Here is an 18,966-nt window from a genome sequence, read left to right on the forward strand (position 1 = left end):
GATCAATAATTTCATGTTTCATTTCACATGTACATTTTTTTAATAAAATTATTTTTAATTTAAACTAATAATCATTATTTGGGAAAAAAATCAACATTAAGTAACTTCATGTCCCGTTAAAAAAAATTGATCAGTAACTTCATGTTCTGTTAATAATCAATATTTTGATTGATAACTTCATGTCTCGTTTCAGATGTACATTTTTTTTTAATATTAGATGTAAATTTTTTTAATATAATTTTTTTAATTAAAATCAATAATCATTATTTAAAAAGTAATATTCAATAAATTGTTTAATAATTATCTCATATTTAAAATAATCAATCACACTTAAAAACATATTTGAATATCATTTAAAATATTTAAACACATTTTAAGATATTCAATCACTTTATTAACGTGGTCTAAGTGATTGTGTATGGTGCAATTGAATGATAATCTAATAGCTACCATAGTCATAACAAACTATCTTAAAAAAGAAAAATCTCAAATTATCTTGGAAATGAAAATGAATTAGTTCTTAAATTATATATTACAGGAAAAATATTGAAATACATAATCATTAAGATTTAAGACATTTCATCATTGAGAAAAATATTTATGCAATTTTTGCTAGATTTAATATTTAGAATTTATAATTAAAATATAGAGGAGGGATCAAATTACACCCGAAGAGTTACACCACGAGTTACACTCGTTCAATAACTACATCTCGAATTAATATTTTTTAAATTCAACCGTTGGATTGAAACATAATATCATATAGATCATACCTATAAAGTTTGAGCTTAGTCTATAATGATTTACTATATCATCAAGATATCCAAAGATTAACGTCAAAATGAGCTTTCATATAACGTTAATTTTAATGTAATTCAATGACATAGTAAATCATTATAGATTAAGCTCAAAATTTATAGGTATGATCTATATGATATTATGTTTCAATTCAACGGTTGAATTTAAAAAATATTAATTCGAGATGCAGTTATTGAACGAGTGTAACTCATGGTGTAACTCTTCGGGTGTAATTTGATCCCTCCTCTAAAATATATCTTTATTTCTTAAATCTAACTGTATACATTTAATTCATACTAACAAAACAATTATAACAGAACCTCAGCTATATATGTACCTTGATTCAATTCACCAAAATCAGCCCGACATAAGAAACAGTACACATATTCAGTATCCGAAGCAAATCGTACTTGTATAAATTATGCTACTTGCCATACAAACTGATGCTAGCTAAAACCATGTTCACACCATGTACATCCAACAGGCCATATCAATTGTCTTGATTTGCACAAAACAAATATACTATCCCACATTAGTACAGTAAACCACCATGAACATTAATGAACATTATGCTAAGGCCTCCAATACCAAGCAAAATTCACATACAACCATTGAGTCGTGCCATCCAATTTCAGTTTTCATTCACCATTGAATTTGCATATATACCAGTCATTCACATATAATTCAGAGCTAAATAAAGTTCCATAATTCATTACAACATGCATACTCAAGACAGACTGTGAGCTACAGGCTACTCATTTCAAGAACTAGAAAACTATGATAACCTATAGCTATTATACAAAATCCGTGCATATACCATACAACCTGCATACGTATGAAACCGCAACGTTGAGCAGAGGCATGCATCATGCTAACCTTGCTTCACTTGGTACACCATAAGCACCTACACAAGAAAATTTCCAAACAATTAACCCCGTTCAAACAACATATTCATATAAATAAAAGAACTTGCAGCATATCAAACCCAAGCCTGCATAATTTATGCATAATCAGACCATGTGCCAAAAAAAACACAGTTGCACATCATCCCAACTGAATCGAACCGGTTCGAAAACTCACATCAAACCGCGTAGACCTAAACAATGAATCCGTAGCTCCAAGAGGAAACTCCCTGCACAAATTAAATCTAAACAGAAATTCAAAATGAATTTAGAAGCTTGATTCGGACCCAGTTTGGAAAATATCCAAGAAACCCGCTACTGTAACAAATCGGTCCTTGCACCAAAGTCTAAGAGCCCTACAACTTCAAGCAGAACTTGACGCCGCCACTAAATACATCCCTACGACAACCTCATCATTCTGGTACGGGACCAAAGAGTCAGCGTTTGCGTCCCACACATTTATGATGAAACCACCTTAGTTTTACCTTTTCAGCCCCCTTGTGTCTTCATATGTATCATCTAAATATGCAACATAATGGTTCTCTCCATTGCCCATGACATAAACAAAGGACTGAATCTGAATATTAGAAAGATTGTAACAGGAAGATGAAAATCATCTAAATATTATGTTTGAATCACAAAGAAAACATATTTGGCGGGCACGTACATTGTCATCCACCGATTAATTGCAGAGAAAGATGAGTTACTTCATTAACATTACCATTTGAGATCTCATGAGCTAGTGAGCAGGCCTTACTGTAATTTGAAATCCAAAAAGAATATTAATTTACTTGAACATTAAGGATTTGTTTGGATTGACTTATTAGAACTATTCACAAGGCCCAAGTATTATGCACCTCTCTACTACTACAAATAATGGCAAACAAATGTATCAGACCACATCTATATTGCTAATATTTCAGACAAAAGCAAATACCATTTGATAGAATCCCATAAAACCATAACATACGGAAACGACTTGTCAGATTAAAAATAAGAATCATTGACTTACCACTTCTATGGCCCTGCAGATGCTGCTTTGATAACACTGACGCCAGCCAATCGAGAACCTCTCTTCTAGATCCCCATTTAAATCCCGGTGGAAACGAACTCTCCATTCCGCAGATTTCAAGGAAATCCTCATCAATAACCATTAAATAAACTTTCTCTTACATGTTTTACATTATTTGATTGGAAATAAAATCACCATGAAAAGGGGTTACCTCCTAGTAAAAATATTTCATTTTCAATATCTTTTACCCATTGACATACCCTGGTGCATGTCTTTATTGTCGTCGCCTGCATAAGATCATTATGCAGAAAAAATAAGAAAAATCCAAGCAATATATGTGCCACTGAGTATCAACATCTTTTACCCATTGACATACCCAGTGAGTGTTCCATTTCTAAGCTGCAAATATAAAGCAACCGTAAGAAAATATTGAGAGAAGAAGAGATATTAGAGAACTCAAAACACGAAAACAAAGAAAGATCTCACCGATTTGCTGTGACTTTGAGCGTCACCAACATCATCATCAATTTCTCGATCGTAACCCTTAGCAACAACCATCAACGGTTCAAAATCAACATCATCGATATCATCAGCAAACGTGTTCATCGTCGCCATCAACATCATATTCATCTGCACAAAAATCATCAGAAGAACGATATCAGAGAAAGAGAGACAAAAGAAAGGGGAAGAGAGAGGCAGAGAAAGAGAGAGAACGTTTCAATTGAAAGTGTTAGATCTGGAAACCCTAAGCCACGAAAGTGTTGGATCTAGAAAACCTAAGCCACGAAAGTGTTGGATCTGGAAAAAAAGGATGAAGAGGAAGAGCATAATATATCAAAAGCAAATTGGAGTGAAGGTATAAAACATTACCTTCAAAATGCATAAATAGTGGCCGACCACCACATGTTCGTTACGAATCCGACATCGTCGCCAGATTAGCCTTTCGTTTCAAGGAAGAAGAGAAAGAGGGAGAAGAGAGTGAATGAAGAGAAGAGAAAGAGGGGGAAGAAAAACAGAAACGTGAGAGAGAGAAAGAGATAAAAAAATGAGAGAAAGAGGGAGAGATAGATAGGAAAAGGAATGAGAGCCAGATAGCAAAAGCAAGAAGCAAAGAAATGCAAAGGAGGTAGCCACGTGGCTCTCTAACAAAACAAAGGGGCAGTTAGGTCTTTTCCAGAGCATCTAACTTTCTTATATTGTAGATAGCAAAAACAACGAAGTATTATTGCTGTGTTGGCACCGTTTGGCTCTGTGTCACCGGTCGTTGCTGTAACGGTGACGTTTTACTCTGGATTACCGATTGTTGCTGTGAGTCTATCTCCGGTCATCATGCTGATGTAGTTGTGTTGGTTGTGTTCTGTCTTGTTTGTTTACTCAATTTCGGTAAGTGATAATGTTATTTTATAAGTTGCTCAAGAAACCCTTCACTCAAGTTCTTGTTTTTAATGATGTAAGCTTCAAGATGATTCATTTCATTATATCATTGTCTACTTATCTGTTGGGGTTTTGGTTGAATAAGAATTCTAATACGTTATTCCATTGAGTGTGAGTGTGATATTTAGGAGTGTTACTCCATAGAGAACTTAGTTAAGCATTAATTCAATATGCGGTTGTCGTATAAGATTTAGTGTATATAAGCTATTTCTAGGATAGAAGTTGTAATGAGGATCGACTCTGCATAACTGAAGAGGTTCTTGATATATTATGTGTTATTTTCAAAAGTACTTCCAAATAAGTTATTCCAGAAACTTCTTTACCCAAGTGTTTGTTATAAGATAAACCTTGAAGAATAGAATTGCTATGTGGATTGATATTCAGATGCAACCTGTCCCGGACTGTTGCGAATATTTGCTGTTTTGGATGATGCAGTTGAAGGGCAAACTGAATTGTAATATAGCTGCTGCTATTTGGTTAGCATACTGTTGGTGTATATGGAAGATGAGAAACGATATAATTTTCAACAATGCAAAGTTTGTTTGTGAGGAGCTCTTTTTCATGATTCTGTGGTATTCTTGGTGGTGGACTGTTTCAGTATCAAAAGGGAGTAGTAAATGTAATTTCTACGAGTGGTATAAAAATCCACTATTATGCGTATGGCGTTTGTATTCTTCTTTTGGCCTTTCTGTTGCTCTTGTATTGAGTTGGAGCACCCCTCTCCTAATCTATATATAAGTTTGTTTATGAAAAAAAAATAAGATAAACTTAAATGAAGTGTTCCAAACACCACCTTAGTAACTATTAGTTGATTATATTAGAAACTAGAATATCATTTTGGAATATACTGTAGTAAAGTAGTTGTAGTTCATTCATGCTTAGTCAGATACTTGAAATTTGCTAGGATTGAACTTTAGGATCTTTATTAATTACCTTTGCTAAGCAGTGATGTGTGATTTATGTATGATTTATTATTAACTATTAATCATAAATGTTTTTGCGATTACTTGTTTCAAGTTTAAGGGAGAATTTTACAAGCTAGCATGTGGTTATCTATCTGTCATAGTCTACGGGAGATTATGAAAAGGATTTGTGGAAGATTAGCAAGGAAGAGTTTTTTTGGATCTCCATAGAACGTGAGTGTTTTTATTTTTGGGTGATTTATGTTGAGTATTGCTTCTACCATCATGGCTTGTGCAGCAGGATAAAACTCAATGATAGATCAATGTTGTGTCCTGTTTTTTCTCTTAATTAAATAGTAAAAAATGTAATGGTTCTCAAACTAACTCTATTTATGCTAACATGTCGAAATTAAGACAAGATATGGTTTATTGAAAAACTCACTATGCATTCAATTAAGAAACATGGATTTAACTTAGAGTATGTTATTTAACTGTTCAACTATCATCATGTAAAGCATCATCTACATAGTCATATGCTTCAAATGAAAGTTTGTCTCCGTTATTACTTCCTATGTTTGTGATTTATTGATAATATTTTAGTGTTACTGAACACTTAAATGTTATTGTTGTATACTAGTAATATACATGTGCGTATGCCCAGAAAAAAATTATTTAGTAGTGTAAAATTATACCGTAAATTAAGTGTTAAATTTATGTATGTTTAGCTGTTTAGAGTCTAATTAGTTGTGTCCCATGACACTTCATATAGTATTTCATTCACATTTGTAACATTAAAGACAAGTGCAAATGAGTGATAACGCAACGCCTACTAAATAACAAATTATTTTGAAAGTAAGAATGAATCAGTTCTTCAATCATATTACAATGAAAAGATTGGAATACATATTAATATTTAAAATATTTTATCATTGAAAGAGTCAATTTATATATGTCTTTTTGTCTATATGTAACTGATTGTGTCTAGTGTCACTTTATCAAGTGTAAATTTTTTTTAATAGGCAAATAATCCATTAAAAGGGAGTATAAGAGATACTCCACCATTTTACAAGACAAACTTCCTCTTACAATTTAAAACAAAGAAGAGGGAGGTTATGCCACAAATGAAAATTGCAAAGAACAACAGATTTTCCTAGAGAGCATAACCAATTCCAAGACCGCTTAACAATACTAGACATACAATCATCGAAGCTAACCTTTGCTCCCTTGAAAATGACTTTGTTACGTAATAGACAAAGGCACCAGGCTGTTTCTAACCAAATGGAAGCAATAATCAGTCTTTTAGACTTGCACCTCACTTTGTCACTATGATGAAAATAGGCCATGAATTCTTCCAATGTCAGTTCCGACTGATTTCCTATCCACTACAGGTCTGCCTTCCAAATTGTTACAGTTACCGAACATTCCTCAAAGAGATGGTGTTTAGATTCCAAACCCGAGAGACAAAAGACGCATCGTAAGTCTCTAAATTAACATTTATACATATTTTGTTGCTTGGATCTAACTTGTTGTGTCTCATAACATTAAAATAAAATAGATATTATGCTGATAATGCTCAATGAGAAAAATAAAACTTTTGACATTTGAAAATAAGAATTTTGTGTCTCAAATAAAGACAATTGTTAATTAAAATTAAAAAAAAAGTATTTTTGGGGATAGTGATCTGTCAATAAAGTAGAAATTTTGACAATTGAAAATAATTTTTTAAATAACTATGAATAATTTTTTAATCATCATAAAATAATTATGTTTTCGGTTGAGTAAATTTTTTACGTGTTCCTCTTTATTCTATTAAAAAAGATTCAATTTATTTATGTTTAGAAAAATAAAAGGAAAAAAGAAAATTGGGGGAGACAAAATTAAAAGGGAAGTGAAAACATTGGAGAGAGAAAGGCAAGATTGGAACATAAGAAGTGAAGGTGAGACAAAGAGAAACTCAATAGTTAATACACATGATGGGCATTTGTTTAAAATATTGAAATATTAGATTATTATGAAAAGACGAAACAACTCTTTTTACTTTATAAATTTTAAAAGAGTAATGGACATTTATGTTAGAATGGGGCATCTTTCAATAATGGCTAGATATTAGATATGTTTGCAAATAATATGTTAAATTAGTACTAAGTTTCATCATTCCTACTTCCAAGTTTCATTAGTACTCTCTAAGCTTTTTATAATTTAACATGGTTTTTTTTATCAAGCTTACATTATTCAATTAATTGAAGCTTTGTTATTAGTTATTTTGGGCGTCTCTCATTTTTGCTAGTCATCAAGTTTTTGAAACTTTGTACACCCTATATTAAGACTACTAGTAAGATACCCGTGCTATCGCACGGGTTCCGTCTTGATTAATATTACACGTCGCAATATCTCATTTGTCTGTTTTGAAATTTGTTTTACATATGCTAAACATTCACATGATCACAAATATAAACTAATAATATGTACCAACCATTATGCATTGATCTAAGTAGTATTTTTGAATATTTGTAACAATAATATATTTATTTGATTCAATATAAACACTTAAAACTCGTGTGTGCGTTTATAAAAACAATTGTATCAACATTAGACTTTTTCCATTTATAATTTTTTAACTTATTCCTGTTTATAAAAATAATTAGTAGATTTTTTTTATTTATAAAAATATTTGTAACTTGTTCCCATTTATAAAAATAATTGTATCACCAATATATACTTTTCGCGTTTATAAAAATATTTGTAACTTTGACATGGAAGAGGAAGGAGATGAAACGTTGGATCTGCGTTGGTGTTTAGTAGGACGGTTCTTGTGCGATAGACCAATTCACATGCTATCGATGAAGAAGAGAGTTGCGGATATCTGGCGACCGGTAAAGGGTGTTAACATAAAAGAAGCGAAAGATGGATTATTCCTGTTTCACTTCTCTCATCAATTGGATATGGATGCAGCGCTGCAAGGGGGTCCATGGACATTCGACTCCCATCTCTTAATCCTGGAGCAAGTTCATATCGGGGTGCAGATTGAGAGTATACCTTTGTTTCATGTTGATTTTTGGGTGTAAATTCATAACTTACCGGCGGGAATGATGATTGAAAGAGTGGGAAGAGGTATGGCAAACTTTATAGGGGAGTTTGTGGAGTATGATAAAAACAATAATACTAGCTTTTGGAGGGAATATATGAGAATAAGTGTAACACCCCATTTCCCCAACGCGAAATTAAATAATTAAATAATCAGAGCAATAAGATCATAACAATCATTAACAAATGGGATGCTACATCTAACGAGATACAATAATGCTCATATTTTATTCAATGATACATAACACTTATAGATATGATGAACTGGCATAAAACAATCATAGAATCCAACGTCTTTTAATTAACACAGCGGAAATAATTCAATCATAATAAAACCATCATTCATGAAATTTAAATTAGTATCTTCCCAACGAAATCAGAAGGGTACTCAACAAAATGCAAAAATCCTCAAATAAATAATTCATAACATAAACAGACAAGCATTTATCCCCGGTGTTACGTATCAAAGCACAACCCGACTCTATCTACGCGATACTAGGCAACGCTCCATACCTCGGCTACTCTAATCCTTGTCACCTGCGCGTTACCCACGTAGAGGTAACATTCAAACATAAGGGGTGAGATATCACAACAATCTAATAAGTTATATAATTGTAACGATGCAATAGATATCTCATAAGTATAAGTCAAGAATCATACATCAGCAGCTTACATCATATTTATTCATCATCATATACAACGCATACACAAGTACGTTCAATCATTATGCAACAAACACCTTCGTGTATGACATTGACTCGACTTCATGCATGTGGTACCATCAGAGCATAAGCCCTCTCCAAAAATGCCAATGCTGGGCAATAACAAGGCACAAGCCTTCAAAAACAGGGCATGAGCCCCCAACAATGTGCCAAACCGGGCCAACACAAGGCATAAGCCTTCACCGAATGAATGCATGTAACATCGACAATGCAACAACAAAATATATAATTCTCAGAGCATAAGCTCTCTACAAAGTGCCAATCCGACCAACAACAACATCATTATGAATTATAAATCAATATCATAATGCAACAAAATTTCATTCATCGTTTACACACATCAGTCAACAAAATCAACATCAAATACTCATTTCGATATTCTTAAATATCAGTTTATAACGAACACTGAACTATACATTTTTAGAATCTTCGTCAAAAGTCCCTTAACTCAGTTCCATTAGTTAGTAAATATTTTTAGCTTTGCTACGGTCGAAACGGCACCTAAATCGGACTTACGGGTCAAAAGTTATGAGTTTTACAAAATTAAGTTTTTCTAAAAATTGTCAGGTGTAACCGGTTACAGCATGGTTGTTACCCGGTTACACATCACTGTTACTACATTTGCTATTTGTTATGTTCAACTGTAACCGCTTATAGCATGGCTGTTACCCGGTTACAGCACCTAAAAATGCCCAATTTTGCCTATTTTACCACGCTGTAACGGGTTACAGCAGGGCTGCTACCCGGTTACAGCGTAACCAGAACGAAAAACATCAGATTTTGACAGCATCTCCCTTATCCAATTCATTTTAACTCTTAGCCACTCTATATAATTGATAAATCCTCATTTTTTACAGGTTCACAATAACATCTATATTCAGTTAATTGCACATACACATCTACCAAAACTCAACAACATCATTACATCATTTTCAATCATAATTAACAAACTTCTAACAACAATTTCACCAAAACCTAATCTATGATAAATCCCTACATACCTACAATTATACCCCTCATTAGAAAGTCGGAACCCTATCCTTACCTTAGAATTTTCAGCGAAGATTCCTTTCCTTCAGGTTCAATGGCTTCTCTCCTTCTTCCTCTATGCCCTAGCCTCTTCTCTCTTCTTCTCAATTTTCACAATCGGTTCAGCAACTAATGTTTTCCTTTTTTCTTGTTTTTTCCACATATGGCCCTTAGACCCCTAAAATGATCTTCCTATTAAGTCCTCACTAATGCACTTGACTTTACCACTTAACCCTCCACATCTCTACACAATTCTAATTCTATTTAAATTATTATTACTATATAACAATAATAATTATCATCCACCACTTAATTAATTATTCCCGTAATATACATATCACCGCTAAACTTTATTCAACTAATTTAATTTAATTAAATAATGTTAATAAGGAACATCAATGCATAAATAAATTATGAAAACAATTTAAATAAAAGCGGGCGTTACAACTCTTCCCCACTTAGGATACTTTTGTCCTCGAAAATTACCTCGTTCGAACAATCCTGGATAAGACTCCCGCATCGAGCTCTCCAATTCCCATGTTATGCTTTCACCGGTAGCTCCTCCCCAAACTACCTTCACAAGTGAAATGTCTTTGCCATTCAGCTTCTTCACTTCACGGTCCTCAATCCTTACCAATAACGTCTCAACTGTAACGTTGCCCCGTACTTGTATATCATCCATCGGAATCACATGGGACGGATCCGAGATGTATTTCCGAAGTTGTGAGACATGGAATACATCATGCAAAAAAGGAGAGGTTGTTGGAGTTCTGCAGCAAAAAAATAGGTGTAGGACCTGCCATTGTTGAAGGAAGATGAAGACTTGAAGGTTTGAAGATTTGAAGAAAAATTGCTGGTCTAGTTTTCTGAAACAAGGAAAATGGCGGAAAGAAACAATTGAAAGAGGAAGAAGGGTTTATAAAGGAGTAGAACCCTAGTTATGAAAAAAGAAAAAAACGTTTGAGTTTTGCTGAAGCGCGTGAACCCACATCCCTATAGCTACAGACGCATGGAACGAAGTGGCAACCAAGGGAAATGCCACGTTTCCCACTCAGAAGAAAGAGTAATGATGATGTGATTGATGCGTGTCTCGAGGGGAAAGTGGAGACGTTATCATGATGACATGACATCAGCAACGTAGAGCGAACAGTTGCGCCATTAAGAAGAAGAGGAAACGAGTAAGTGAAGGACGGTGGTCGACATCTCAAAGATGCCATTATCTCATCAAGGTCGACATTCAAAAATGGCATTGTCTCTGGGGGGCATTTTGTTAGTGCAAAAATCTAGTGAGGTATGTTAATGGCGCAATTGATGGAAAAAGTCTCAGAAGCCAAGGGTGTGAGCCCTACGAAGTTGATTTATAAGGGAGTTTAGAAAGATGAGAAGAATTCAAAGGTTCAAGTTACCAAAGAGGGAAAGTCGACACAACCTGGAAAATGCATCGATCCTTGCTTTGTCGACCATATGGAAAGTTAAGACTTAGAAGAATTTGTGATTAAGCTTACGCTAGGGGATAACGTTGAAAAGAAGACTTGAGCGGGCTAATTTGAAATTCAAACTCCAGCGGTTAGCAAAGGCTTGGCTCCTAAAATGAGCGCCAGAAACATAAGGAACGGTTACTTAGGATCGTGCAGCCAGTCGTTTGGCTTATAGGCAGTTACTTCACAGTTCTGTAACCTATAGGCAGTTATTTTATTGTATTATAAGTAGGAGATCCCACAAAGGGCTCCGGGTGTTCACTTGTACTAAAATCACTTGCAAAAAACTTCACATTCCCAGAGCATAGAAGCAATAGTTTCAAGAGTGCTAATGTACGTGAATCACCATTTTTCCTTCAATGGAACTTCCATATTTTTCAATCGTTCCTATTGAACATTTTATTTTAATTTCATTTACGTTTGAACTATCTTTTTACTTAATTGTATACGCTGTCGGCCGTGGTCCTGTTACGATGATGGAATTCACCATAGATGCATTCATTGTGTATCTTTTCTAAATGTTATAGCATTCTTTCGGTCACGAGTCACCCTTAGTTGATAATATTAACATCTTTTTATGGAAAACTTTGCTTGTTTAAACTCTTTGTAGGAAATAGTTTCTCTTAGAGTCAAGTTTGTGTCGAATTGAACAAGTTAAACCGTAGTTGCATTAGCACATGTCTTAGGATCAACTAGTTGATTCTGCGAGTAACCCTTAGTTTGTAGGCTTTGGGAGGACTAGCGGTTGTTTAACAATTTCCACAGTAAACAGTGGGTTAAGCCCATTTGATTGGAGAAATATAGTAAGAAAAGTTAGGTTAGTCTCATAACTTTCATTTTGGGAAAAGAGAAAGAAGAGTAGAAGAGACAAGAGAAGAGGATTGTGAGATTCTTGAAGATAGAAGGAGATTGACTTGAGGTAAAGGTTAGAATCCAAATTAATATAGATTTATATGATTGGGTAATGTTTTGTGCATGATTTATGTATAATCTCTAATCTTTCAATTCCATGGATTTGGAAATGTTAGGGTTTAAGTTGAAACCATGAGATTTGTGCTATTAAACATGCTTTTCGTATAGATTGATGATAACACATGCTAAATACTGATTGTATGTGCTATTATTTGTTGTATGAGAATGGTTTAGAGTGGTAGAATCACCATTTCGCTGAGTTATCTTCAATTTTTCTGCATAATCGCGTGTCCGCTAAGCGAGCTCATGCTGCTAAGCGAAGTCTAGGAGCAATTTTGAAAAATCGCGAGTCTGCTAAGCGAACTTGGTCTGCTAAGCGAGATTTTAGAAATGTAACTTTTTGGATTTAATTCTAGCTAGCGCGCTGGGAGGCCGCTGAGCGAACTTTGCTGTGTAAAATTTTATGAAACTTCTATATGATATAACTTTTGATCCGTAACTCCTTTTTATGTGTCGTTTGAAGCATTAGGAAGCTAATGTGATATTCTATGTGATAGGATAGGATTGGTTGGAACTTGATTAATTAATTATGGTATTGTTGTGTGAATAACATGTAATTATCTATATGTGCGTTATGACTTAGAGAATGGTGAAGAACAATTGTTGGCATGATACGTGGTAAGATATTAATGATGATTATGATTGAATATACGATAGTTGTTGTGCCTTGTTGGAATTGTTAATTGGTATTTTAATCTTGTACAATTGGTGGATAATTCAATGTGTGAATTATTGTGGTATGCGGTATGTTAAGATTCGTTTGGATAATCTTAATTGCATATGTGTTGAGACAATTGTACATGCATTCATGGTTGGTTTTGAAACATAAGTGGTGAAAATTGGGGTTCACATTGGTTGGCTTGAAACATAAGCGGTGGCACTTTGGATTCACAGTTGGTTGGCTTTAAAACATAGGCGGTGAAACTTTGGGTTCACAATTGGTGGCTTTGAAACATAGGCGGTGAAACTTTGGGTTCACAATTGTGGCTTTGGGCTTGTTCAGATCGGAAGCGTGGCTTGGATTCTAGATATTGAATTGGAAAACGGTGAAACTTTGGGTTCACATGGTACCACATGCATTGAGTCACATTTATTACACTCGAGTCACATTGTGTGCTATGTGATTGTTTTTGTATCAATGTGATTGCTTTGTGTGATAAATTGATATATGGTGTATGAATGTATGTTTTGAAAAGAGTGATGAATTTATGAAATGTATTCTTGTTGTGTTTTGCATTTCCCATTATTATGTTTATCTATAATAATTTGAATTCTCACCCTTCTGTTTGAATGTTGTTCATCGTGACATCGTGCAAGTTCTGACGAGTAGTAAGCTTGTCCGAGGATTTAGCCGAGGAGCTTATCGGTTATTTATCATTTTTTTAGGTATTGAGTCAATGCTTAGTCATGTAACACAGGGGGTATTTGAACTCATGTTATTGGATGTTTGGATTATGGTAATTTATTTTGTATTTAACATGATATTGTGGATGTATTATGTTGATGGCTATGTTGCCTATTGTTGGATTCATATGTCATTTAATGGTATGATAATGTTATTATGATTTTAGTAGATGATTAGAGTATGGGATATATTCATTGAAATGTTTTGAGTTATAATTCTTCTGTGTGCGATATACATAATTTATGAAAGCATGAAGTTTCAATTGTGTTATGAAATGATCAGGTGCATGTTTGATATGTTTGTTTTGGGTTTTCATTACGGTGAAAACAATATGTGACGCCCTTTTTACTATATGCATGTTAATTCTCTGTGAATGTTTATGATTATTTTGGGGTTAGAAAAGGGGTGTTACACAAGGCATCATTTATGACAGAACCATTCATCATGCCTTCTCAAGCAAAACATGTTTTTAATGGTAATATATTCGGGAAATTGGTAAATTGTTCTCCAAGAAAAGTACATTCCTCTTAGTGATGAAAGTCTTTATATTCCGTCCACCCCTTCTTACACAACACAAGTTCCTACCTCATATGATGAAGTTGATGGAGATGGTGTGCATGCTATTCAAATCGATCATGTAGAAGGCATGTGAGCAAATTAACAAGTAAGTATTTTTGCTAACAATAATGATTATTTTAAATCATTGGTCTTTAGAGTCAAGACACTAAGAGACAAGATACCAAGAGACAAGAAACCAAAACACCAAGTTACAATTATATGATGTTATGCAATGTGTAAATTATAGATTGTTTTGTGACTTTTTAGTTTTGAAGTAATATACAATTTTTGTTTCTTAATTCAATTATTATTATTATTATACAATAATTATTATTATGAAAACTTTATTACAAATGCGAGTTGTTTATTCTGCTGTGATATGATCCATAAAAATACAGGTTAAAAAATGGTAAAATTGTAAAAGCAGGATTATATTTATTAATTATGCAGAAAATTTCACAACACTTATATAACATAACCGTTGTAATATCTTACGCGTTGTCCAAAATAATATAAATATCAAAACGGCGCTGCTGAGAATCGAACCAATAACCTTTATGTCTATCACAATGATTGTTTGGCACAACCGTTGTGATATGGTGCGCACTTTCCGTTTTACTACAACAGTATTGGACTGTGATTGTAAGTAATGCATATACATCGACACGCTACAAAACAACGCCTGGTCATGCAGGATTATATATCTTTCTTAACTGTTGTTGTAAGCCTTTTTCGTAGTAGTGTAAGTAAGTATTGCTTTTGAGATATCCCCTGTCCCCTTGAAGGATGGCGTATTTATAAGTTTTCCAAGACCTACGGTTTATGGCCTCCTTGAATGTGGTATTAACCGTGTAATACGGTGAACTGAATTTTAAAGAAAATGTTGCGGATAGCAAGAGTCGCCACCGACTTTTATTTTATCCAATAAGAAAGGCTAAAAGAACAGAAAAATACCTTTTAAAAAAGATTTTGAGTTCGGGGGGTCAGTTATACAAAGGGAAGGTGTAAGGCACCCTTTGCATCCATGGCTATCCATGGGCTCTTAATTGCTTGGCTCACTTTTGTTTTTTGAATTGTTTGAAAAGTAGGGTGTGAACAGAAAAAATATTCGTTTAAGGACTTTAGCTTGTAAATAAGCGTAGCCTTGTTTTGAAAGTATTTGAAAAGAGTGGTGTGAAAAGTAATTTGAAAGTTTGATTTGAAGGTGAAATAAGAGCAAGCAATTAGTAGCAACTACCCTAAGTTTGAAAAATCGTTCTTTTAGCTTTTCGGGCGAAAGGGTCTATCCATACCATGAGAGGGTAGGAAGCCTTTCAATTGGATGTTTAACGGTCATCGAAAATAATCGTTCGCCATAAGACTGTCCCATGCCATAAAGAGGGAAGGTAGTCTAAGGGAAGGATATAATAGTCATTTAAGGCATCATGCGAGGATACCTTAGCAATCGGGACAATTATTCTTTATAAGACAACCTCAAGGGAGTTTCAATAACTTTGAAGGCAACAAGCGACATTGCTTTAGGTATCCTCGGAATCGAGGGACTTGACTATTTAGTATACTTAGAGGCAACAAGGCAACAATATAAGGCAACAGGCAACAAGAAGGGTTACCCTAAAGGTGTGTGGGTGCACAATCATGTGGTTAACTTCGATGACATTTATCTCGTAATTAGGTGATCTATGTTTAATTCATGGTTATCACTCCCTAAATTACTAACCACGCAATTAAAATAAAAGCAGAAATAAAATTTCCTACACTATTACAATAAACACCTGCGGGGATGGGGGAAATTAAAAGGCGGAAGAATAAGAGGAATCAATAATTAGTTTTAAACATCCTTGGACGCTTTGATCTTCCTCGAACCCTCGATCGACTCGACTCTGAAAATTACAAGAAGAAAAAACAATAGGGGTGAGTATAGGAGGGATTCATTGACATTTGAAAGTAAACCCTAAATTAATTTATAAGACAAAATTAATATTTAAATAAAAAGGAGAGATTAGAACTTAGCTTTTGATTGGTAGAGCGCATAGTCAGAGGATACAGGGATAACCCTGAAAATTTGCACAAAAGAAAAGAATTTTTAGTGTATGAATGATCTCAACAATTATAATGTAACATATCAAAAATTAAAATTGTAACAGTTTAGGCAAACAAATGAACAGGCAAGACCCCAAATGGGGAGCAGGTTAACTAGGGTTAATGGGCAATACCTACCAGTAGTTTATAAATGGATCGAGGTTAACAAACCTAAAAAATTAATAGATTAAAAGTATATACAAAAATAATAAATTTTTTATGGTTAGAAACAATTATTTTAATGTTATGAGGAAAATCGAGTTTTCGATTAAATAAATTAAAAGGCTATAGGGAATTATTATAATAATAAATGTTTAAATGAAATAAGTTAAATAAATAAAAATAACAAAAAAGAAATAAAGGAAAAAAAAGGTTTATGTAATTGAAAATAATAATAATAAAAAAAATTTAAAGAAACTTAGCTGGGATTCTGTGTGCATGGCTCTTGAGGGTGTATGGTATGCCATCAGCTTTGTGAGCGTTAGATCCGGTCTTTGAAGAGATCCTGGGGCTGGTAGCGAGGGAGTATGACGGTCATGCGTGATGGAGCTACATAGGATCTGCAAGCACATAAACACCAAGAAAAAACATGGTATAACCTGGGATCAAACCCGGGTGTGGATAAACGAACGCTTTCATACCCAACCGTCCACGCCACCTATGCTTTGTTGTTAAAGAAACCTGGAATAATCATTATAAAATAAAACATGGTCAACAAATTAAATGAAACAGTATTTTCCACGCGTGGGCCCCAGTATTTTTCTGAATGGACGAATTGAGCGAGGAGAGAGGAACCAAGCGTGTTAACCGTCCAATGGCGTCTCCTGCAAGTGCCACGCTAGCTGAAAGAAAGTCAGCACCACCATGGCCGCCGGAAACCACCATCTTCTCCGATGGTGCGTTTTCCAACCCTGCAAAACAACGAAAATAAACGTGCCAACTAGACCTTATCCCCCTATTTCTAACATTGCGAATTCAACGGTGATGGCCGTTTGGCCTGAAAGCTCCTGTAACGTGAGCTATAAAGAAGAGACCTCCGAATTTTCCAACAATGGCATGTGATCGTCTCTGCGTAAAAACCTTCAAAACGATGCTCCAAAAGGCTTTAAACATGGTCATGAACATTTATGTATGCGTAAAATTCATTCATATGGCATGGATAAATAACTTGAAATTAAAAGTGAGGTGCAAACCGGGGAGGACAAGTGAGGATGTTCTGGAGAGCTTCAAGCTTCAAGGAAAAGATGGAATGGTTGCTGGGACTTCCAGGAGAACGATGCAGTGCTTGGGAAAGTCTGAAACTTGCTGAAGATTTAAAGGCTATTTTGGACGTTTCTATATCGTGCTTGTTAATAGTTATGTTCCACACATCCAACAACGTCAAGTGCAACTTATTCGCAGTTTTCACTTCCAGCTTACTTTATATTAATTTCTCAAAAACCCCTCTCTCTCTCTCTCTCACGGTTAGAGAAGAGAAGTTAAATTGAGCTACAAGGCCCATTTCTTCTTTAATATATCAAATCACTGATAAATGTGAGAAACACATTGTATTTTAGAATCTCTTTATTTCAATCACACTTTTCTTTTACATATGGGTCATCAACACCTTCTAATGGAAGAGTATACTTTAGCTTGGGCAGCTATTGGTAAATCATTTTTGCAGACAACATGGCATGTGAACGAAGTAAAGAATATTGAAATCAAATCTAATAAAATACCACACATGTTAAATGAACAAGAGGAGTAGCTTGCAGAAAACCCTGTATCTTTCACACATCACTCAAAACTTATAGTATCAAACATGAATAAAAAAAGTAGTGACGCGTTGAAATATTAAGCCGAAACAGGTGACATAGAACTCCTCTATGCCGTAATTGAAGAATGAAGTAATCAAACTTCTTCTATTGATATCGATAGTTTTCATAATATATAAGAAGTTTTACAATGAGGTCTTTATATAGAGACCAAAAGATAATTGAGAAAGGTCACAACATTTAATAAACTGAACTATTCCTCGCCAGCTCGATTGCAGATTTGTTTTCGAATGAACCCTGTACCCTGGGGTTCAAGTACATGTTCATTCCATTCCCACTACCAATTGATCTAGTAGCTTGTAACGCCCCATATTTTCCGTTTATTAATTTAATTGGGATTTAAATTAATTTTTTGGAATTTTGGTATTTTAATTGGATTTAACTGGAAAACTATGGAATATGGGCTATTGGGCCAAGTGTTGGGGTTAGTAGAGGAGCTGTTAAATTGCCAAGCCTTTTGCTAAGTTATGTTTCATTTTTCATAAAACAAATGAATTGGAAAATAGAAGAGGAATAGAAAAGAAGATAAGAGAAACAGACACGTGAAAGAGGAGAAGAAGAGAAAGAGAGAAGAATCAAGGTTTTGGCTAAGGTAAGGGGAGACTCTTCCAATTAACTTCTATTATTGGGTTATAGATGATAGTATAGAATGAGTAGGTTGTTTGGGTCAATTGAATTATATGTTAGGTTTTGGGAATTTTGGGTTTTGGGGTTGATTTGATACAATTGCATGATTGATAAGTAGTATGACGTTAGATAACCCATAAACATGTCATA

The 18,966-nt window shown here is 34.3% G+C and overlaps 1 long non-coding RNA gene across 3 annotated transcripts; it reads right to left on the reverse strand.

Moving 5' to 3' along the window:
• Nucleotides 1-1,018: 1,018 nt before the first annotated feature.
• On the reverse strand, nucleotides 1,019-3,995 carry LOC131620494 (uncharacterized). 3 transcript variants are annotated; one of them, XR_009289162.1, is made up of 4 exons: nucleotides 3,583-3,985; nucleotides 2,713-3,342; nucleotides 2,368-2,456; nucleotides 1,019-2,277 (listed from the first exon to the last, which is right to left on the reverse strand). It is a non-coding gene; the product is annotated as an uncharacterized LOC131620494 (long non-coding RNA). The 3 variants fall into 3 exon arrangements; XR_009289161.1 differs by having other exon boundaries at nucleotides 1,020-1,702; nucleotides 1,879-2,456; nucleotides 3,583-3,995; XR_009289160.1 differs by having other exon boundaries at nucleotides 1,020-2,456; nucleotides 3,583-3,972.
• Between the last annotated feature and the right edge of the window lie 14,971 nt (nucleotides 3,996-18,966).

Source organism: Vicia villosa, linkage group LG7, assembly GCF_029867415.1.
Source record: "Vicia villosa cultivar HV-30 ecotype Madison, WI linkage group LG7, Vvil1.0, whole genome shotgun sequence".
NCBI classification, from domain to species: domain Eukaryota; kingdom Viridiplantae; phylum Streptophyta; class Magnoliopsida; order Fabales; family Fabaceae; genus Vicia; species Vicia villosa.